Source organism: Athene cunicularia (genome assembly GCF_003259725.1).
Source record: "Athene cunicularia isolate RWA chromosome 1 unlocalized genomic scaffold, athCun1 chr1_part2, whole genome shotgun sequence".
NCBI classification, from domain to species: Eukaryota; Metazoa; Chordata; class Aves; order Strigiformes; family Strigidae; genus Athene; species Athene cunicularia.
Window position 1 is genome coordinate 67,654,466 of NW_020799092.1, and position 24,321 is coordinate 67,678,786.

Below are 24,321 nucleotides of genomic sequence, written 5' to 3' on the forward strand. Positions count from 1 at the left end.
TTTTTAATAACCTGGCTATGTCTATTATTTAACTATTTGTAATATCATTAGTGCTGTCTTTTTGCCTTTTAAAAAAATTCATGTTCTTTTGTCCATACTTTTTAGTATTCTTTAAAAGTATTTTAAATCTCCATTACTATAAGAGGAAAAATCTAATAGAAGTTCCTATCAAATTTGGGTTTTAAATTAGAGAACAAAGAGGATTAGAACAAGACATTTTTATGCTGTTTGTTACCAATGGTTAAACTTACCTTTAAGTCAAAAAAGCATTTGTTTATACTATTGAATGTTGACATGAAACATATACAGGATAGGAAAACTCTTCATTAAATTGGCTTGGTTAGGTGATTGAGGATTAAAATTATCAGTATGTCTCAAACATTTACTTAGAACTCTCATTTCAAGTAATTTTCTGCAGTAAGAAGTCATGTTTATGGTAAATACTTTTGGATATGTACTGATAGCAAGATGGTAGGGAAAAAACACCCCATTTTTCACTTGATCACAATTCAAATGTTGAAACTCCTGCCTATTTGAGCATGTTGCCAAGCTGTGAGCTATGAAGCATATGCGATGTTAAATAAAACTGAACAAAGGTAGGGCCTAAGAAAAAGCAAGTGGTTATTTATTTTAAATGTAGCAAAAGTCTTCATCAGTGTCTACTCCTTGTAGTTTTTCATGTCAGATTTGACCTTCTCAGATAATTTTCACTTCATATTAAGTACTAAAACAGAACTGACAAAGAAACCCTGGGGAAATCAATCCCACTCCACTTGAAAAATAGACAGATTTATTAGGTGTTCGAGGCTGTATCCAGGTAATCAAGAGATTATTAAAGTATATGTCTGTTGTGCTTTAGCCAGGGGCCTGTTTCCAGCAAATGGAAGATTGTTTGGAAGAACATTATTAGGGCTTAGTCATATCAGAAGTGGGGATGTTGTCACGAAGAGGTGTTGGGGTACGCTTCACAGGTTTGTTGTTGGATGTGATTTGTGGATTCAGTGTTGGAAAAATAGTGTGCTTTAGAAAATACACATGCAGGCATTGCCCAAGAAATCTAGAATTTGAAATATGATTAGCAGATAGTACGTTTTTGATTCTTTTTTATTGTAGCTGTGCATTTTATTGACAAGCTGATTTACATTTATACCTTCTAAGCCCTGAGATTTCCCATAAGAGTATGTGGGATCTTCAGCTTTCCTTCTGTGTGTTTTACCACAGAATTCCTTAGATGAGCTGTCTTCCTGCTAATAACCATTCTGGTAGCCAATTCTGTGCCTTTGAGAATTGTGCATTTGTATTTGTCCAGGTGGTTCTTCAGTTATTTGATGTTCATATTTGCAACTGCAATTTTAGTTTTTGCCTTTGATTTGATCTGCTGTGTAAATAATACATGAGATCAGTTGCCTACAGCAAGCTGTATTTCTGTATTTCATTTAGCACTTCTGAGCAATGCCTTAAGAGAAAGTTAGTCTTATGTCTCCATTTTAGAGTATTTTGGTGTCCACCTGGAAGAGAAGCAGGAAGTGGAAATACATAAAAAAGTAAAATTATAAGTATCTACTTTTAAGCAGAAGTCATTAGAATTTGGTGAATGTCTTCTCTAGAATTAGGCTTTTTTTTCCGAGATGCTGCTAGAAGTTACTCTGACAAAAAGAACAGAGCTAAAACGTTTAAACTGTCCCTGTCAACATTTTGATATATCTCCTTTGTTTAGGTAAGAAAACTATTCTAGTTATTTTATTTGTTTAATAATGTATAGGTCACATACTAATGAGCTGTGCCCAGATTCCCCTAAATAACTGCCAGCAGTAGCACATGAAAACAGATACTTGCCTCTGAGTGATACATTGTCTTTTTCTCTGCATTGTAATTCATGCTTTTATTGCATGTCCATCACTATAGCATCAGAAGAAATGAACTCTTTTCCTCTTCCTTTGGAAGTATGGCACTAGCCATTGACTGCTTCAGAAGTGAAGGGTTCCACTCATGTTCATGGTGGTATCTTTAAAGCTGCCATCTGCGTATAAACTAGAAGTGTTTGTCAGCTTGTCTAGACTTAACTGGTTTTCACAGAGCTGCCAACCACACTTGTCTTCCTAATTGTTTTGGAAAGAGTAAGCCCTCTTTGCTCTTATTGAGAAAATAATAGCAAACCTGATGAAGTAGGGGTACCAGCGTCTATGGGCAGGTTTTTTATGGTTGCGTATGCTTTGCTATGAACTCCTAGTGTATGTACATAGCACAGATAGATGCTCTTTCATGATTTACACAACAGTATCAAGAAAATTAATCAAAACCCAGTCCTTACAGTTTAGTCCTAAACTCCTTGCTAGCTTTCCTTCACGCTGTAAGCAGGTTAATGGCAGAGAGTATAGAAAGCAGGAGGGGCTGCTTTAACAGAGATACATCAAGAACTCTATTAAAATCACCATTCTAAGAGAAGAGACATCAATGTTTTCTGCTTTAAAGAGAAAAAAACCCGTATATATCCATCTTGCAACAGCCTAAAGCATCCCCAGCATTTCTTTTGCTCACGGGATGGACCCTAGTCAGAGGAATCTAGATTTGCTCTTGACATCACTTCAGCCCTTGATTCAACAGCAGTATATCATGTAAAGCACATCTGAATAGTAAGAAATTACTTAGAACAAGAGAAATTTGTTAAGATTACCTTAGCTCAATGCCAGGTAGAACAGTTTTGCCAGGCATTATATTGTGGCTGATATAAAGAAGATGACTTTCTCTGCCATTTAGCTCATGCTTCAAACCCTTTCTGCTGTATGTTGTCATGCTTAGTGTGGGACTTCTTCTTACAGCCAGGGGTGCCAAAACTTAGTTCCATCAGGTAATGATAAGGTTGGTAGCATTAGGAGCCAGGTCACGTGTGTGCAGAAAAGAGGTGCATCTCCATCTCCTCAATTTTACTCCTCTGGAGAGGTAGCCTGAGTTCTGAGCTAGGTTTATTGCTTTAACAACAGTTATGGGTCTCCTCTGGATAAGAAGGATGGTTTTTTGCATGTATGTACTTGTATGTGTAAAAAGGGTTAGGAACTTATGCTCTTGCTTTTGACTTTACTGATACAAACTTTTAATTGGGATATAGATGGTGAGGACTATGCTATCAATAAAGATTGATTAAAAAATGTCCATTTAGGTCAAACAAGACATGATGTGGAGATCAGAGTAGAACTCAGATTTCCTTGGGTTTGCACCTTAAACACAGTTTGTCATTCTGTGTATTACAGAAACATTCTGTATCTTTGACCACAGAGAATAAAAAATTTTCCTTCTTTGTCTCCTGGAGTGATCTACAGGTGTCTTGACTAATTTTTTTTTTATGTGATGTTTGTTGCTTAGTTTCCCTTATTTAAGATGTGTGCAAATTAATTTTCCTGCCTAGCATGGATCTTAAGAGAGTTAAATTCACTGAAATCGTTCTGGTGATCATGTAGGGAAGTTTCCTGATTGTGTTAGAGAAAGCAAAAAATAAGTGTAAGTCTAATAACTATCCTTTGTCCAAATGAATGTTAAATTGCCTCTGCAATTATTTTTTTTTTTTTCCAAAATGAAGAGCTTTACTAATTATAACCTCATAGAATAAAGAAGAAATAAATCTTAAACTCTTATTTCAGCAAGATTTTTAAACACTGGATTTATATACACAGGACAAATATGTAAATAATACTATCTGAACAAAAATGTCTCAATTTCAGAGTAATGTCTTTATACTGTTGTCACTTTGAGTGTATTTGAGGGCATTTTGAATTTTCATGTTGTAACTGACTGTGTAGAAATCATTTTGTGAATTGTTCTGTTTTGAATTCTTTTTCATAATGAGTCTTTCCTCTAAGTTGTTGTCTCTGGAGCAAGTACAGCATTTTTTTTTTTTTATTAACTAGATATACATGCATAATTGTTCTTGACTAATGCTGTTTAGCACTTGAGAAAAGTGATGGGAGGATAAAGTATCTGAATAATTAAACAGTTGTTTGGAGGTGATTATTTAGAAGTTGCACAATTTATCTCAGTTCAGGGTTCCCTAAGATAGGTGCTTATGTAGTGCATCTTGCAGTGTTATGGCAAAATTGGTGAAATTAATCTGAAACCTTTCACAGACCAGCTTTTAATCTCATGTCAAGGATCTCTTAACAGTAGGTCTTTATTATTCACAAGGGATTGGAGAGGAAAATATGCACATAATTGACCATTTTTCCGGACATGATCATTAAGAAGTTGCATAATTTATTTAATTTTAGAGTCCTCTGAGCTGAATGCGATTTTACGGCAAGATTGGTGAAATTAATCTTAAATCCTTCATAGGGCAGTGTTTAATGTCAAGGATCTTAAACAATACATGCTCTTTATTATCCTGCAAGAGATTTTTCCAGTCATGCAAATTCACTTGGAGGTGTTTGAGATATTCAGATATTAAGAATGGCTAGCATTGGGCTCCATTTTTCACTTTTTTGGTGAAACTTACAAATATACAATAATGTTGCATTCTTGAGTTACTCCTAATTATTACTGCCAAAGGCGTGGATGGCTCTTGCAGCACTACTCTCTGGGCAAGGTCCTGTGGTGTTGAGTTTCTCATTTTCAATCTCAACTTTAGCAAGAGTATATGTTTCACTGAAACATCATTTTTTCTAGATTAGTTTATGATATTTTAACTGTTTGATTTAAATCTAAGTAAGCTTGCTAGTTTTTGCTAGTTCATTGCCATCTTCAGATTTTAATGCTTTATAGTAAAATGGGCTGTGCAAGTGTATGAATATGCTGTCTAAAGTTGTCAGCTCTGTGAAGAAGTGCTTGACTCTATAACAAAGTCTAATGTCATAAGAGAATGTTAATTCATGTGCCCCACGATTGTATAGTGGATCTCTTAGTGTTTAGTTCATTTAGCTTAGGATGTTTTACACTGCCCACACTGTGATGTACTGCACTAGTCAAAAGGAAAATTTTAACTTCCAGATGTTTTTGCCTGCCCTTTGCTGCTTTTATGTATTAGCTATCATATTTTTTTCACATTTTAAATAATATAAACCTTTATGTAATTCAGAATGTCAGTGGAATTGTTTGCTGTTATGTAGATGTGCATAACTTCATATGTATGCATAATTTAAAATGATCTTTATAATAGCAAATAAAGTAGAAAAATATGAGAAAAGAACCCCTCCAATTTGGCACACAACCAGTCATCTTATCAATATACTATCATTTATCCTCATAAGAAGTCGGAAAGAAATAGAGTTGAAATGCTACCCAGAGTAAACATTTTTTTTTAAAGTCAAAGAGTAGTCATTGCTTTTTTTTTTTTTTTTTCTTTTTTTTTTTTTTTTTTCCACTGACATTTATTTCTACTTTGAAAGCTAAGAGTTGGAATTTAACCTCATCTCTGTCAGAAATTTAACCAATATAGCACACTTCAGGCAGTAGATGTTATGTTTCCCTATTATTCCACAATCTTGATTCCCTAGAGGAGATCCTGATGGAAACTAGACAGAGACAGCTATTTCATAATAGAATGATTGACTACAATATGATATAGAAATGGAAGGCATTTTTGATTATTCACTTTGAAGTCAATTGCTTGAATCTGGAGTAAGAAGACTGAAGTATGATCTGTAAAAAGGGAAATTTGAACCTGCTTGCTACTTTTGGCGTAGGGTGAGGGTGGTAGCTATAGTTAACTTTAAATCATCTAGTTTTGCTTAGTGAAGACAGAGAATGAGATCCAAAGTTTTTTATTTAAATTCACATTAGCCACCCATTTTACTGCTTTCTGTAATTCTAATGTAGACAGAGAAGACTTATTTCAACATGTCATATTGGCTTTCATTGTAAAAGATCACAGTGGCATTTGAGTCTGTTTAATTAAAATCCTACTAGCTTATACGGTTTCTGTTTTTTCTTTTACAATAGTTATGTATGCATATAGAGAATTTTCACTTTATGTGTTTATATATCTTTACAAGTTTTACTGTATCCTAACCTTTAAATTTCTTTGTCACAGAAACGTTCTCATGTTGCATTATTCATTTTTATTTTTCATTTTCAATATTATGGTTATGGTTTTCATGATCTTGTTAACGTGCTAAATCAGATTCCTTCATCTGGCCATCTGGTGCATGGCACTACTGAAGGAGTTTTTGATAAATCTAAATTATTTCTTCCTAGAACTATTCTGTTAAGATGTGCTGTAGAAACGTATGGTTCATCTAACAACAAAAAAATACCTTCCAAGTGTGCATTAGTTATATCCTACATCTGAATGGTAAACTTCATGGGGATTAACCAAACCTTATGAAAATTTCCCTTTACTATTCTTGTCTAAAAAGAGTTCATTTTATCTTAAAGTATGATCTAATGGAACTGAAGTGTTAACCATGCTTCAGTAATTTGAAATCACCAAGCTAAACACTAAGCATGAATTTATACCTCTGAACTGTGGATTAAAATAAACCACAGATTTCTCTGCAACATAATCGGCCGATACTGATATAACCTAGAATATCCTTTCAGTTTCCATAGGAACAGATGATAGAATGTTTTGAATCTTGGAATAGCTAAAATGAATGTCTGGCTTCAATATAGTTCACTTTGATTTTGCAGCTTGCAGCCTCTGCATGTAAGGGCTAAAACTGCATAAAAAAAGAAAGGTGTAATATTGGCATAATACATATTGAAATGTTTTTAATAGCAGTAGTAACAACAACAATAATAATAATAATAATAATAATACTTTAAGGTGTTCCTGATAATTCTTTAGGTGTTCGCTCTTTTTATTATACAAGTGCAAAAAGTATTTCCAAATCCATAGGAAAAGAGAAACCATTAATTATTGCTGTGTGCTAATGCCTCTTTAAATGTTTTACAACAACAAAACCATCTGTTTTATTGGTCATCTCTAATTTAATCTCTAGCCATTGCTTCATCTCCCTGTGTTACACTGTATAGATAAATGTTCTCATTGGAACCGTTTGTACAATCCAAGAAGACTTCATGTAGCCAGAAAGAAAAGATCAGCAAAACTTCAGTGGAATATATAGTGTGTTATGTAGGTGACCATGACAAAAAAAGATGATAATCCAAGAACAGGCAAGAAAACATGCTAGCTGTAGTAGTAGTTGTTTTATTAGATGTTTGACATCTTTCTTAACAGGTCATGTTGCTAAATCAGAGAAGGTATGCTTTGAGTATAAAAATATTAACATTTAAAAGCTACCTCTTTAAGATGAATGGGTATGTAACTCCAATATTCATGTAGAGGGAAAATATGAAGGCCTTGTTACCAAACCATTAGGAATCTAAGTACCTGTAACCTGAGACATTGTGAATGCAGTAGAAATGATAGTGTGTGACTGACTGTTCAGTACTTGGGCTCTTTTCATTTGTTATAACTCCAACATTTAAGATACTTGATCTTTAAAACATTTTGTGTGTGGAAATCAGGATGATACTGAAAACAAAAAAGAAAAAATGAAGCAAAATGAGAAAGAAGTAGCAAGTTATCTTGTGTTAGTTTCTTTTTGCAGTGCAACAGGTTTTTGGTCTGTGAATGGAGCTACACTGTGCTAATGTGGTTCAAATAGGAGCTTTTTCAAATATCTGTATTCCAAGATTATTTTCAGCTACCATTAATATAGAAGACTCATGAGAACTGTAGTTATTGGAACATATGGGCAAGTTTAATAGCAACATTTTGAAAACAGAAGGATTTTAAAATAAAAGTAGTATCTAGGGCTTTCCTGTTCATTATTAGAATATAATTTGCTGTTGTAAATGTGCAGAGGACCCTGTGTCACATGTTACTTTCCAAATATTGATCCTCTTATTAATGATCCTGGTTTGCACTTTTGCAGCATCTTTTAGAAAATTCCTCACAAACTGTTCAGTAGGTGGTTTAGACAGGTATTAGCAAACCTCATGCTACAGATGGGCACATATAGAGAAGTTCTAAATGACAAGAAGTAAGCAGGAAGGTTCTTAAAGCATTTGAGTTTAATATCTGCATCTGTAATTTTTTATCTTTCGAAATATATTGAAGTTAAAGTAAAACAAGCATTGTAAAAGGAACTTAAATTTTAGTTCTTTAATTTACGTCCTGCAGAAAGTTTCCAGGTGTGGGAGTGAGGACAAGGGACTAGCTAATTAAACATCAAAGGACCCCTTGCCTTTCTTGAGCCACCTTTCCCAATTAGCAGCTCTTGATAGGAGTTTACCTTTCCAGCTCTAGGACATGTACATGGCCATGCAGCTATGCAGTGCACTCACCTGCATTTGACTCCACATCAACTTCTGGTAAACTTCTGCAATATTCAGGGTCATGTTTGGTCCTCATAAAGTTTAGAAATTATTATTAGTAAAACAAACAAATACATAGGTTTCACTTTTTTGTGAGGAGGTAGTATTAGGAGATATTTTGTCACAATATATTAGGGACCTATGATTCACATTATGGTTTCAACAAAACCTTCAAATTTAATTAGGCCCAGTTTAGACAACATTTTTTTTTCCTGTCCTTTAGATTATTTCTTTTTCTTCAAATCATATTAAAGTAGGAAACCGAGAAATGAAATTATGATTTTTTTCCAAGATTTGGATTGCCTGACTACATCCACTGGGGTGATGGCAATGGCAGCAGCTTCTATCGCAGTAGCTAGGCATGTATGTTCAGGATTAGGGCATACCACTATCCTCTCTTCCTCTATCCTTCAACTGCATACCATTATACTTTTATTTCCTTAGGGGCCTCAGAATGCCTTCAAAAGCATCCAAATTAAGAAGTCCCCTCACACTGGCCATCTTGCTATCATCCCTCTATTGATTTCCAAACTGTGACCCCAGTGGAACCTGCCACCTGCCATCTGAGAGCCCTATATTTGTATCTGAAATGCTCCTGCAGATCACCCTGTGGCTCAGGTGAGCACAGCAGAACCTGGAACTGCCACCTCCTTTGCTGTTAGTGTCCCCTGCACCCCACTGGAGGAGGTGTTGGCTCAGGGGTTTGGGTGGCTTGGCCAAGAGAATGATGTTTCTTGTTGATCATCTGTTAGTGCTCTTGGCTATTGATTGTATGTCTGCTGGACGTGTGCTCCACAGAGTAGTTTTCATCAAACCACAGAGCAGACAGACCCAGTGAGTTGTTGTCACTAGTAAATGAAGCATGAAACACTCTTCCCTTTTCCCTTCCCTCTGTGGCAGGTAGGAATTCATAATTAGTTGATATGAGGCATGAGCTAAAAAGCACTGACTTTAAGCAAATATTGAAAATAGCAAAAAGCAGGAGACTGCATTTTGAGGAAAAACCTGCTTGGATAGACACATGCATATTTAATCAGTCTTCAATAATTCATGTAATATTAATGCGATGCATATGATAATACAAATGTTTAGTAATGGTTTTGGCTGAAATTCTAATACCTAGTTGGGAATTGTTGCCTTTTTTTATGTCTTAAAATTCTTTGAGAAGAGATAGAATTAACTTAAGTAAACAATTATAATACTGCAACTATGTCTGCTATACATGTTTAACTGAAAATAGTTTAGTCCTTAAAATCATTAAGCTTTTATTAACTGAAAACTGTGTCTGATTTTCCACAAATATTTTTGTGCTGTGACCTCTTTCAATGCCTTTCCCAGAGAATCTATCACTATCTAAACTGTCCTTTTTTCCTTTACTGTTTTTCTTCTGACAAGGTGTTGCTTTGGTAGTCTGAATTTAAAAAAAAAGCTGCAACAAATACCATAAAACATAGCATTATATTATTAAAAAAAAACAACAACAAAAAAGGGAGATACTGGTTTTTCTGCTCAGTTTTATAGGTTTCATAACAATTTATAAGTATGTGATATTTTATTAAACTGATGAAGTTAAATTTGTATCTTACCTTTCTAACTTGACCCAGTTTTGTAATATGATAAAAATCCTCAAGTTTTCATTAAATTTTGAAAAATTTTGGTAGCAACTCTTTTACAAGCTCTTTATTATAAGTGTGGTATTTTGTTATGTACAATAAGTTGAAGATTGATTGAGCAATTACTTGAATAATCAGTAACTTAAATCCTGAGACAGGTGGAGCATTTCTGTTGGGTAAACATGTTGGAACTGCAGGAGAAAGGAAAGCATAGTAATTTTTGAAGACATCTCATGCCAGAGATCCAAATGTGCAGATTTTTGCAGGTCAACCTGATTAATTTTCAGAGATGTAGTTTTGGCCCACCTATAGTGTGCTTTTCAGAGTGAAAGGCTTTATAACTGAGCATCAAGCGATGAATTCCTTGGTGAATACTGCTGGGAAGACAGGACTATCTGAACATACATTTTAGAAGCCCACATTTTAGGGAACATCTCTACAGTCTATTAGAGATAGTACAGTAGCAAAGATGGCCATGATAGTGATTTGTTTAATTTAGTCAGAATTAGTTCATGCCAAAATATATCCCTTGTACTGTGGTTGCTGAACCGTGCTGAAGTGTATACTGCTGTTGCTGCCTCTGTTAGTCTTAAGAAATGTAAGCATGGAAGCATATGCCCATGCCACAGGCTGGATCGGCAGTGTGTTACTATTTTCATTCTGCTCTCTTTGATCATAAAGCATAAATGTAACAATGGTTATTTGGTTCTGATATGTATTCAGTCTCCAGAGCTCAGATGGTGGTTATTTTTCTGGAACTCTTTTCTTCCAGGAGTGGGGAAGAAGGGAAGCTGAAAGGTGAACTGCACTCAGTCTTTCCCCTTCCCTCTTCCAGCACTGTATGTGAGCAAAGCTAAGATGTGTATGCATTTGGGGAGGAATGTGTGCAGGAGTAGGAGTTACCAGTAAGGAGGATGGGAGGGTGCCATATGTTCTCCTGCACTGCAGGTTTTACTCTTCCCTGGAGACTTGTTCTGAAATCCTATTGATTTCTTGTCAAAAAAAAAATGTAGTTGTCTTGCCAAACTTGGTCAGTATTGTAGAAGATTTGGCTATTACTGCTTAGTGTTGCTATCCTTCCAGTTATTGGGATGTAAGCACCAACTTATTCGAGGAAAGCCTTAGTCACCTTGTTCTTTGTTATTAATGTTAGATGAAGGATTTTCTGAATACAGATCTAGGTCAGTATTTGTTTATCATTATTATTCTTTTTTGGGTACTGCGTGTTGAAAACCACATTCCTGAAGCAATATGTATGATCCAATAGAAACTTTTGGTATGACATTAATGTTACTTGGTTGCTTTTTGCTGCAGATTTTCTGCCTAAGGAGATGTTAATGCATGAGACCATTTTCATTCTGTCTGTCTTTCTACTTTACTCTTGTTTCATCCCCTTTTAAAATTCTAACTAGGAATCAGAGTTTCAAAGTCCTCTGCAAATAAATACAAGCAACCTTTCCACATACTGAAGTCTTCCAGTTGCTGTGTTGCTACGAGCCATTCTTCCATACATTTGGAAAATTCACTCCCCTTAATTTAGCATCAGGACCTCCACCACAACTTAGAATTAAATTTAATCAACCTCATGATCAAAGATATTTTTCTCCTTAATACCAAGTAACATTCTTCATGGAGACCCTCTGACAGTGTTCTCATATACAATGCAGTGGTAAAGCATCACCGTGTCAAGTTTATGTTGCTTCAGTGCCAGTTATAAAGGAATCATAAAATTAAAGAATTCGTAGACTTCTACAGTGAGCCAAGAAACTTTGTGCTCACATAGTCTGACCTGTGTAGTGCTGAACACAGACTTAAATTCATTAGATGGTGAACTGTAAGGTGTGAAGAATAATAACTGCTATGAGATGCAAACTGCATTCTAAAGCAGCAGATTTGGTAACTAGTTAACTTTTATTAGACTATTATCAAGACAGTCTTGAATTTTAAAGGCAATTGTATAGCCATGTAGTTAAAGTAGTCTTTGCTCTGAGGTGGTTAACACAGCAAGACTGCTGCAAAAATAAAGTGGATCATTGAAATAATGCTCTTGCTGTGAACATCTGAAAACTGATCTTATGCATATTATTTTAAAATGCAATTTTGTTTATAATCAGGTCTATATGTTCTTTATTTGGTTTAGAAATCTTACAGTTTTATAAAGCATCTTTGGGATTTTCTCTTCAGAGAAGGTAAGTTTTAGCATAGCTTTTATTTCTGTTTAGAGATTTTTCTTTTCCTAATTTTAAAACAAGTGGTAAGAACTTTCAAAAAATTTTAGGTTGTTGGCTTTAACTAAAAATTAGATCTTAAAATTAGTTTTTTGTTCTACAAGTGAAGTCTTCTTCCTACACTGGAAGTACCTCATACATTGTCTTGATAGTTGTATATGGAGAAGGGAACTTAATCCTGTATCTTGATAAATAACTGCACCTGCATGTAATTTCTCTTACACACTACACTCATCCTGTAAAGACTCTTTCCATTGCATCTGTGTACAATTTTTATGAACAGGTAATTAATTACCTTTTATTTCTTAAAAATTATACTTGTAAATACAGTGTGCCCCAGGTAAAAGTACTAAATGTTCTAAAACAGTTATGTTTTTCACACATAATACTATTATGCATTCCAGTTTCTGTAAGCGATGTTTGCATCTTAGTTTTCCGTAACACGTTGCGGCCTTATTTATATTTCATGGCAGTTAAGTTCACTGTTTATGTGTCATTCAAACAAAGGAAAATACTCGGGGGATAACAACTGAATTTTAATAATGGATGAGGAATTGAATTGTAATTGAGATAGTTTTTCTAAAACCATTTTAGTTAAGGATCTCTTTCAAAAATCCATTTGAATCTTTTATATGTATGGAGGTTTTTTCACCTTGGCTCTGACTGTTCAGAGGAGTTAATTTTTTGGTTGGTTTAGAGTTCATAATCCATTTTCTATTTTCCTTCCATCTTGTAGGCCTCTGTCTTAAAGTTGGTGTAATTTTGCACAAAGCGTGAATCAGTAAAGAACTTGACCACTAAGTAGTGGCCATTCATATGACTGCTCCGCAGATTCTGGGCAAGATCAAGCAACTAATATTATTTGTCATAATTTTTTAGTGTGCATTTCTACCTCTAGGTTTGTGGGTTTCTTTTGGGAGCAGCTAAATTTAAGTTAAGGTTCTAGTTACTGTCCTCATCTCATTCATTAGACCAAGTTGTTCACTGATGTAAACTAGCACATTTGTTTTGTAGCCAAAAACTGCTGTGCAGATTCATAGAAGTGGAGGCTCTGACACAGAGTTCATGGCAAACTGGCATGGTGTGTGGTTGTACATATGTGCCAAGAATGTTATTTTAACCAAGAATTTATCAAGTTTTGTCAGTGAAGATCATAATTGTTCTTGGTTTGAAGTCACGGGGAGTTTTCACACAAAGTATAATGTAAGCATGTATATACACTTTTGCATAGCATCCAGTTATCATAGTTGCTTAGCATCAGCATCATACGTGAAACATAGATTGCAGGCACTAGGCCTGTTGTAGCAATCAATGAATAATGTTGAGAGGTAGCCTTTTTTTAATCCCCCTGAGTTGGGATAAAATTACAGGCACCATATTAAAGTTTTTAATTAAAGACAGAGATTTTTTTTTTCTTTAAATATATGCCCCTAAACCAGAGAGACCTCATATTGATTGTGAATGATATTCATATTCCTCATGCTTTAATATGCCTTTTCAGTTTGTACAGACTACAGAGTCTTTGCTTTGTGAATTTTAAGACTTTCCACCAGTAGATGTTGTGTGCCGTGATGGTTTATTGTTATCTGCAAATTTTAATAATCCTGTCATCTATTCTGCTGTTTTCAGATTGAGAATGTTGACTAGTACCAGAGTTAGGACAGACAATGGGAGACACTGGTGTTCAAGTCTTATGCCCTTTCAGTTTTGAAATGAATCATATAAATACTCTTTGAGTAGGCTTATCCCACCCTATTCTTTATGTCGGTCTTAACAGCAATTCAGTCTAGGCCATGTTTTCTTAGCTTAAAAGTCACTTAAAATAGTGTCAGCCTTGCTTCAAATCAAAACATACTATATCTCCCATTGAAAGATACGTTATTCTGTCACAGAAATAAATTACTTTGGTTTGGCATGAGTTGCTTCTGACAAAGCCATCTTGACTATTATTTAGCACCATATTAAAATTTCCTTGTGCATATCAAAAGGTAATTTAACTGTGCAGTCAAATGTAAATGAGTTATTACTTTGTAGCAATAAGACTATATAATATAATAGTGCTGTTTGATGGTCCAGTTTTGAAGAACAGAAATCTGATGCATGACATGCTAATTTCAGAATACCTCCAGTGTTTAATGACTTTGTTATATGAGAGCTTTAAACTCCTTAATATCTTGTTTGGATTTCAACTTAAGTTTCTGGGAATTTGCTCAACTAGGTTGGTAACTAAGGTACTTCTGGACTTAATTAGTGAAGCATACTGTAATTAATAAACTTGCAATCCCTAAATGTAAAATGTGTTCTTAAAGTACTACAACTTGGATAATGAAAACGTTTACAACCTATATCATTCATGGAATGCAATAGTACTCCTTAATATATTTTGCAATGAATCAGTGAGCTCTCTTCTTCAGCCCCCGCTGCTGACAGTTATTTTAAGATCAGAATTAATACTTATATATATACAGCTCCTGTAAATCAGATGGATTAAAGAAAACAAATTTTTGATAATGTTGAAGTACATGTTCTAAGGTTTACACATCAGCTGTAAACGTATAGCAGAATTCTTCTGTAATAAATTGGAAGTGTTTATGAAAAGCCTGGATCACTTGCTAGGTAGTAAGCATATTATTCTACTCATTCTAGTCTTACTTCTGGATGTAATTGGGCACATCCAGTTAAGAAGTGAGAACAGACATTTTTGTGGGCTACTATAGTTATATTCTCTGACATCCAAATGGAATGATCAAATGGAACTATCATAATCTACTCTGAAACTTTTAAAAAAAGTTCACATAGCTGAAGACAGTTTCTGACCAGCTGCTAAATTGGATGTGGAAGTGTGTGTGCATTCTAAAAGAGCTTCAAGATACCTCTTAGGATGTAGCCATGACTAATTATAGCTTTTCTGGTTTTGTTTTCTGGAAGTCACCACTTGGAAGGCTGGGTAATGGATTGGGTAGGCAGTTACTGTGTGACAATTCTCATCATCTTATCAGGTGATTTGCACCCTGAATTGTTCAAGTCACATTTCCTTCTTTTTCTCCTTTGTCTGTCTAATCACAGGACAAAATTTATTAATGGATCCTTGTCCATAGTCCCTACAAAAAGGGGGTGAGCAACTGATAGAGTTTTCCATGGTCTTTCAGTTTATTTTTTTTCCAGAGGAGCTTGAATCTTTGACTTAGAAATCTTTGCACCAAAATAATCCATTTCTTGAGCTCATGACAGCAAGATTTATTTCTACTTATAGCTGTGACTCTATTAAACTATTTTAGAAAACTGATTTCCTGCTAATTGGAACTTTATATTTTTAGAGAGTATGTGTGTCCCTACATAATTTGTGCATGTTACAGGGAGAAATGTGCTAGAAATGAAGGATAAAGTTTTTTTACCAGCTGTTAGCTAAAGGTACGATTAGCAGCAGCACATTCCTGAAGGTTGTCATAAGCACAAAGCTGATACAAACCCAAAGATTATTGGTCCTACCAGTTGAGGGAACAAGTAAAAACATTAAAGATGTTGACGAGAAGCTGCTTTTCTTTTGTCTTTTAATTTTTCTTTTGTACTTTTGCTTTTTTCCTTTTTTCTTTTCCTTTTTTCCCCCTTTCATTTTTTCCTTTTCCCTCCTTTTTCCTCTTTTCCCGTTTATCCTTTTCCCCTCATTTTCCCTCCTTTCCTCCCTTTTTTCTTTTTTCCTTTCCCCGCTTTTTCCCCTTTTCCTTTTCCCCCCGTCCCCCCTTTCCATTTTTCCCTTTTCCCCCTTTTCCCAACATTTTCGCTTTTTCTTTTCCTTTCTCTTTCATTGAAGACAGTGTTGGGGAAAATACATCTACTTTTCAAAAAATCAAAATCAAAATATGTAGAAGATATTAATGTAATGATGTAAATTGGGAATATGGCCAAATTCAGAATACCCTAAGTTGTATTCACTCTGTCTGAATAGGATTTAGAAGAATCTCAGAAAAGAACACAATAAAGTTTAGGAATATATAAAATGCTGTCACAAGAATAAAAATTTAAAATAGTGAGGTTTTTCAGTTTATAAAGCTAATAAGTTGGGCAAATAAAATATAGTAAGCATGTAAAACAGTGACTGATACAGAGAAGAGAACATGGAATTCTTTAGACTTTCCAGTTTTCTAACCAGATCATAAATTAGTATGAAACAGCATTCCAGAATAGTAAGCAACTTCTATGACATGTTCTTACAAAAGTCACATCCCGACAGTACGAACATTGATTTGTTAAATATTAACATTAGCACCTATGAAGATGCTAATACAGAACATCTTTGAAACAGTGACATTTAACATGTAAATTTCAACAATTTTATTGTGGTTGTTTGTGGACAGTAATTTGATTTAAAATCTAAAAAAATCTTTGAAGAAGTATCTGTATCCTGGAAAAGGTAGAGGCATCTGCATCTTAAGAAAATTTTACAGAATTTTGTTCCACTTAGTTTTCAACATTATATCACACTTCAAGTTAATGTAAAATCACTGGTGTGTTGTAGAGTCTTGACAATACTTTTGTGTCATGAGGAGCTTCGCTTAATTATTTCTACAGTTAGCTTTTAAAAACACTCAGTCATAATAGTCATTTGCTATTGCTCTGCTTTCTCAGTAATGCTGGAGACTTGAAACAAATTAACTCAACACCCAGAATCCAGTACAACTGTTAAGCAGGTATTCTTTATTGGCAGCTCTGGGGTCACCCCGGGGATTCTCCACCATAAGGCCTCCTCAGAACTAGCAAGGGACATCAGTTTACATACACACAAATCATACATATTTGTTGGATTTCCTGGAAAGGGGTGTCTTATGATGATGAGTTCCCAGAATTCATTTACATAGTCCGAGCATGCATAGTAAAAGTAGAGTAAGGATCTTCGGTGGTCTTCTTCACGGTATTCAGTAGTTACCTTCTTTCCAGGGCATGCACTGTGAAGTAAAGTCCTTCCTAAATCGGCAAGATCATCCTCCCTAGGTTGTATCTAAGTGTCCTTTTGTTGAGTTCCCCTCATCTTAGTTTGCCTAAGGCCCACTGAGACCTTTGAGTCTGCTTTCAGTGAGTTATACAGGGAGGTTTTACTTTTTCTAGACAGACAAAGAGGCCTCAGGAAAACAGTTGAGGAATCACTGGGAAACCAATACAAGCAAAACTTTCATGCATCACAGTTCAGTCTTAATCAAAAATTCATTGGTTTGAGCTCTTTCAGACTCCAAAAGTGCAAAAAGATAATAACAAAAATTTCATTGCCATTATTTTTGTAATAAACTTTGGAAGAAAAATTGTTAACCTCTAGTAAGTTCTTTGCTCGTGAGCATATTAGGTTACATATGTCTGCATTTAGGAACAAGGACTTGCCAATATGTGTTTTGTCTCTTGAAAACAGCAAAGTATTGAAAAATCTTCATGGTGTTATTGTGGTAAGATGTTCACATGGAAGTATTCTTGTATATTTTGCAATTCAGCTGTTTTTAAGGAGACTTAAGCAGCATTTTTGTGCTTATTACCTGTTTCACAGGCATTAATGACTTTTACAACAACATGAATGCATGTTTATATATGACAACTTTCTAGGTTGGAGGAAAAGAACGGATCTTCATCAGGAGGTGAATTACTGTTGCTTTACTAACTTCTCTTACAATTTACTAAGTAAGATAATATTTTAACAATGGTATTATTTTAAAAATAAAACTCTTTGTCATGCTTTAATACGCCCATAATACCAAGATTGACATACATGGCGTCAAGAGGTCTGCGAAATATGACTTTTAGTTATAGCTTAAGTGCGCAGGGATTGCAGTTTAACTGAGTAATTTTGTTATATTCTTCAAGGTTAGGAATTTAATAGCAGTTACCCAGTGCTTAGTTCCATAGGTTTTCTGTCATAAATAGCCATCATAATGGGCCCAGATAAACAGATAAATCTTGAGTTCTCAAACAGATCTTTTCTGCCCTAATTTGTTGTCATGAAAAATAAGTGTTAAAAAGCACTTTAACTTATGCATATACATAAAATTCATCCTCAGTTGCTGATTGCTGCAAGTTTACCTCAGCTGTGTGCTTGTATATGACGTAAGTGATGTCACACTGTTTATCCAAATGACATTGTCACAGGAAATAGCTATTATTAGCCCAAACATTTCCCTTTAAGGACTCTGGTGGAAACTGATACTGCCTGTTTGAGTTTATATTGATGGAAGTTTGTGAAAAGGTCATGCCCTTTTGTTACAAAATCATTTGCTTCTTTTTTTTTGCTTGAAAAAGTAAGCGAACAATACCTGAACAAACAAATATTTATTCCTCAAGAAAGTTATATAAAGTCCCTGATCTAGAGTTTTTTTAAAAGAGATATCATATAAGGTGTCAGAACAATTTCACAGAATTCGGAGGTGTTGTGAGGAATTATGAGAAAATTTGTGTAGGGCCAATTTAGGGTTCAATTATCTTGAAGCCAATCATTTGGAGAAGAATCTGTATGCTAAACATGCAGTTTGATGGTTGTTTTTGTTAGGATGGACCATCTGACACTGAATGAAGTGTAAGAAAGTAGGTATTCCTTTTGTCTGTAGCCATATAAGAAAATGGATCTGACTGAACAAATGCAAATTATAGGTTTTCTTGGCTTGAGGTCCAGCTGTTCTTTGTACTTTTTTGAACCCTTTTAAGTGCAATGATGGCTGATCATTGAAAATGCTGGTTTCAGTTTTCCTTAATGAAAACCATATTATTATGTTGTGGGGTATAAATCCATGTTTAAATTACATCTCCTTGGAAAGTTATCTTAATGCCTGCTGATAAAATTCAGCATTTTACTGATGCTTGAGCCAAAACAAGATGCTTTAGTACAAGAATTGTTCAATCACTGTCATCATTGCCGATTTGGAATGGGTGCATAGGGCCATGCAACACTCAGGCCTGGAGAAGAAGCCAGTATATTTAGGATTTATTCTTACATTATCAAATCATCCCTTGATCCCAAGGTTAAAGAATATTTTATTGTCCTTCAGTTTTTTTGTATGTAGACAGATACGAGCATTTTCCCTGATGTAATGATTCAACAAGCAAAGTTCAAATGATCAATAAGAAACCATAATTTCTGCAATGCTGCCTTATGTGCTCTATCAGCAAACAAGGGAAGTGAACAAGGATTCATCATCTCCCTAGAGAAACAGGACAAGTCAGTAAGGCAAGTGGAGGATTTTGTTTTTTTGGCTGACATCAGATCATAGGAATCCTTGACATAGTTTGTCTTAAGTTTACCAAAAAATAAGAAATTGTAGTCTGTTACTCTGGAAGGGTACATTTTTGGAATATAGTGCAGATTGTGCATTTCATCTCTTCAAAACTTTTTTTTTTTTTCCTCTTTTTCTGTGACACTCCTTTTTAAATCACAAAGGTGAACATAAAAGCCAACTACTTAGTTTATTTTGCTAACAGATCCTTCTCCAGGGAAGACGCTCATGAACCAGGCTTTAATTCAGAAAAGAAGCCTAAATTACTATAATCAGTGAATTTTTGTTCAGAGCGATCATAAATGAGCTGATACTCTAGAACTTTAATGGGAAGGATACTAAGGATCAGATGGGTAAAGAATGAGCAAAATATCTAAAGCCTTCTTAAGTGACAACTGTTTAAACAAACAAACGTTATTTTATTGCGACCAACAGGGCAACTGCTTCTGTGGCTGTCCTGAGTATGTGAAGGATGTCAACTTTTTTTCTTGAGGCTTAGTCAGTAGATAGGCCTGTAGGTGAGATGCCCATTTGTAAATCAAAATCTGGATCTAGAATCTATCAAGAGGGTCAGAAGTGTACGTGGGATGGCTAGGAAGCTGTGCGTGATTACAGATGATAGCATGATTACTGCGTGTTGCTGACTTTTGTAAGGTAGAGGTTAGGGGGTGTAGTGTTTGGGTAATGAAGAAGCAAGCCCTTATTTGCTTATTAATCTTCTTACAACTTGAAAAGTTAAGCTACACGTAATTGTTGCTTTGGCTTAAATCTACCTATGTATTTCTGCATAGAATGAGATGTTACAAGATAGCTTGTTGTGGGGTGGTAAAAAGCTGACATGTTTCTACAGTTTGTCTATTTTATATGTTTTGTATAGCTTGTAGAGCAGTCCTCCTTGTCTTGACCCTCTCACAGCCTGTTGACTGAATGTATTCCATGCTTCAGATGCGTTTTGGTGTTAAATAATTGTTGATTTTTTTTTTCAGTGAACATCTTGAGTTTTATATATATTTAGTTGGTCTGATACTAGATCAGCTAATGCTGAAGTCAGAACTTCTAATGAAATGTTTATTATTTCTTATAACTGTTAGAGGCTTGTGAATATCCGATGTATTTCCACCCCAAAAAACCCTGAAGAGCTAACTGTGCAAAAGCACTGTTCAGTAGCAAACCTTTTAATGGGCTGTGGTTAATCATGCTGTTAAATGGCCTGTTTTAGTTGCTTTAAACACTGATGATTTTTGTGTAAAACTTCCCCTCTAGAATTTTGCCAAAAAATAATAGTGAGACAACTTCAAAATACTCTGTCTACTATATGCTTATTAATTGGCTAGATCCAACTTTGGAGAAATACTTTTAGGTTATCTTTGAGATTTTCTTCCTAACCAAAATTGTTTGATTTGCATTTAACTCCCAGTGATAGAACAATTCAAATGGATATGACAGTGAAATAGATCCAAGTTAAGAGAGACCATTAAATCGCTTCATCTGACCTCTGCAACTTGACTTTATTTCAGCTAGAGCATTTTATCCTCAAGAGATGTGTCACAATCAGGACCATGATCCAGATGTCGGGGAACTGATAGAGTGAAATATGCCTTTGCAAACAGTCTGGAGGAATAGTAAAGTGAAATCCTCAAAGATTAAAGCTATTTATCTTTAAGAAATATTCCTGTCAAGGGAAAGTCTGCCAGCCATTAGAGTATTCTCTATGGTTTGGAGAGGAAGAGAAACCTGATCCTTTTCCCTTGGCATCTATCTAATATTTGTTAAGAATCTGTGAGGCCAGTTGTGCGTTGGAGCAGAATATTGTTTCTGATCTGCTGTAGACAGAGGATCCTAAGTTTGAGAACTGATCTAATTACTGCTCTACCACAGACCTGCACGTGGTATGAGGATGTGGAAAGCAAAGCAGAGCTGCTTATTTTTTTGAAGGGTGTAAGAGAAGATTTGTGGAATACATAGTGTCACAAATATACACACATGAAGGCTAAAAAGATCCCCTAAGACCATATTATTTCACATTTTGGTCCTTCCCACCTGTTATTCACTACTGCTGTAGACTTCCTCAGGAGAGATGTTTTTTACGTGGCCTTCACAAGTATTTCATAGTGCACTCTCTTTAGAATCTATTACCTTTTGAAGAAATGTTCCCAGGTAAATAAAGAAAGACTAGAGAGTTTAAAAAGTAATCTTGTATTTTCCCTTACCTTTTATTTTCTCTGGAATAATTAGAAGTTGTTTTGCCCAGTTAGTTGACTATTAGTAAAACTAAAGTCGAGGAGAGAGAAGGCAAGGAAGGTGTCAAAAATAGCTGAAGGTGTAGCTGAATATCATCTATGGTTATGATAGACTTTTCATTGGAAAAAAGACCAATTTTGATTTCCAAGGGTTAAAGCACATAGCTTAATCTAGCACATCTTAATCCAGCCTTTCAACAAGCAGCAGCATGTTATCAGAATTAGTACATATATTACATGTATTTTTTCTTTGTTTTGCCCTTTTTGTATTAAGCCAAAGAGAGTTAGGCACTCTTTTTACCTTTTCGCAATCCATGGCTCATCATTTTTGGTTTGGCATTTGGAATGCTGCTGTTTGCCTCCTCCTTCCCAGCTGTTCACTAGAAGATTCAGGACTGAAGCCAATTCATTTGCTTTCCTACTTTATTACCAAAAATGGCAAAATTTTGCCAATGTTGTCATTTTTCCACTTCAATAATAGATAATAAAGTTGCACGTGGGAATTTTTGAATATCTTCAATTTTTTGAGTGTGGGTGGAATACTATTTCAGGCTCTTACTCTGAAATGCTAAAACATGAAAGACTGTATTATGTATTTTTTTTCCATGATAACCAATATTTTTAGCTTATTTCTGATTCATCTGAATCCGAGATAAGAGGCACAGAAACAAATGGTCATGTATATGCCCTGGGTTTTTCCTGTCTCTAAACACCTTAGGAAGACAAAGTGTTTGAGACACATGCTGTGTAGAGAAGAGGAGGCTAAACCCCCCTCAAACTTCTGGGAATTTTTTTTTTTTTTTCTTTTTTTCATTTTACCAGAGGAAGAAGTTTCTTGGTATCAGCTGTAATTGAGTTTGATAGGAACTAGTTTATATCTGTGGAGGACAAATTCTATTAAATTTAAAGGCATTTAAATACTATATTGTAGAGGATGTTTTGTTTTAATTGTATTTTAAAATGCCATGTAGCTTTATTAGAAAATGTTTGGACAAATTTTTTTAAAAGACAAGTGGAGAGCAAAAATCTGTTCAGATTCCTATACCATTTCCAGGGCCAGATACAGACATTTCGAGGAATTGCTAAGATAAATTATCTGGAAGTAATAAACTCAGGCACACCATATTGCTGATGTGAAGGGGTCTCTAGTCTTTACACCAAATTAACACTGAGTAACGTAGCATTTATGTGCCTTCCTGCTCCAACATTGTGATGTGATCATATGCCTTCCATCATTCCTCCTTCAGCTTAAGGTTGTCTCCACTCTTATTAATGCAAACCTGTGGCTATAAAACAGTTTTGTTTAAGAAAAACTGTGAATTGTGTGTTACTATAGATTTTAAGCTGAAAGGGGAGTATGACATATATAACTCAAGAATTCCTGCAACTGTGTGTGTGTATAATCTCCAAGAGCTAAAGGACATTCTTGTAAAGGAGATGCAATTTGATTTAAAGAATTGGAAAAAAAAACCCACAAAACCCCCCGATTAACTAGCCTATCCATTAATTTATCTGTTAGGTTATTGTTTGTTTGGTTTTGGTTTTTTTTTTAAGGCAGAAAATGTTCATCTTTTGTTCTTTGCCATCAGTAATGGAAGCATGTTGTAAGATAGGTGTACCCACTATCCATTGAGGATACAATCCTGGAAAATGCAACGCTACTGTTTCAACAGATATAGCAAAGCAGTTTTCTCATGTTAAGAGTCAATATCACAGAGTGCAGATGCATGTGGGGACTTCCAGATACACAGGGACAAGACCTGTGTTGTGGAAGATGGACATGCAATAGCAGGGTTTTCAGGATTGTCAGCTGGAGGGGGTACTGGTTAGCGACAGCTGACTTTTCTGACCAGGCTCATTGTGAAAGAGAGAGCTCAGCTGCTTCCTTACATGAGATTGATTGCTTAATTTTCATTTATTACTGTGGGCATTCTTGCGTTCTTCACTGCACGTTTTCATTGTGCAAATCATCTTCCTCGGAATAATCAAGATCAGTTAAAGCAGTCAGCAATGAAAGACTGAAAACGGGCTTATTGCAATGATTAGCAGCAATATGGAATATTGGGTGATGGGTGACAGAAGTCCAAAACTAAGCATATTGATGAAACAGCTATGGGATGTTCCTTTACCCCTAAACAGTCATGGTTTTGGGGAGTGTCAGCAATTAGATGTTAGGATGATCAGGAGTTAGTGCAGTACCCTTAATTTTGGAACATAGCTTGCAGAGTAACAAATTTTTTTAATACTTCTCTTAGCATTCCCAGTCATGTTGCTATGTTAATATTTTATGTTTCTGAAATCAAATGCCTTTCTGGGGTAGCAAATAAATCTTTTGGCCTCCTAAATATTGACTGAATTTTAATTTTCCTTCTAACAACTTTGTTAAAATACATTAGATACCATAAAAAAATGGTAATATGTCACAGGAATACGTAATACAAGAAAAAGACTAAGGTACTGACTGATAGTTCAAAGATTTAACATTTGTTTCTAGAACTTTCTAGCTACCACATTTAATCTTTAAAAGGACAAACTTTAGAGGCTATCTGTTTTAGATTTCAAAAAAGGGATTGGATGCTAGAAGAGGATATGTAACTTATTCTCTCCTGAAAAAGGGAAATACTTCTCTGATAATTTCGTAAAGGTGATCAGAAAAGAATGTTCTCCTTCCACAAAATATTCCACCTCA

The 24,321-nt window shown here is 35.0% G+C and overlaps 1 protein-coding gene across 1 annotated transcript in view; it reads left to right on the forward strand.

Annotated features, from left to right (window-relative positions):
• COG5 (component of oligomeric golgi complex 5) overlaps nt 1-24,321 on the forward strand; it is a 190,640-nt gene that overhangs the window by 82,409 nt on the left and 83,910 nt on the right. The gene's annotated exons all lie outside the window — the stretch shown is intronic.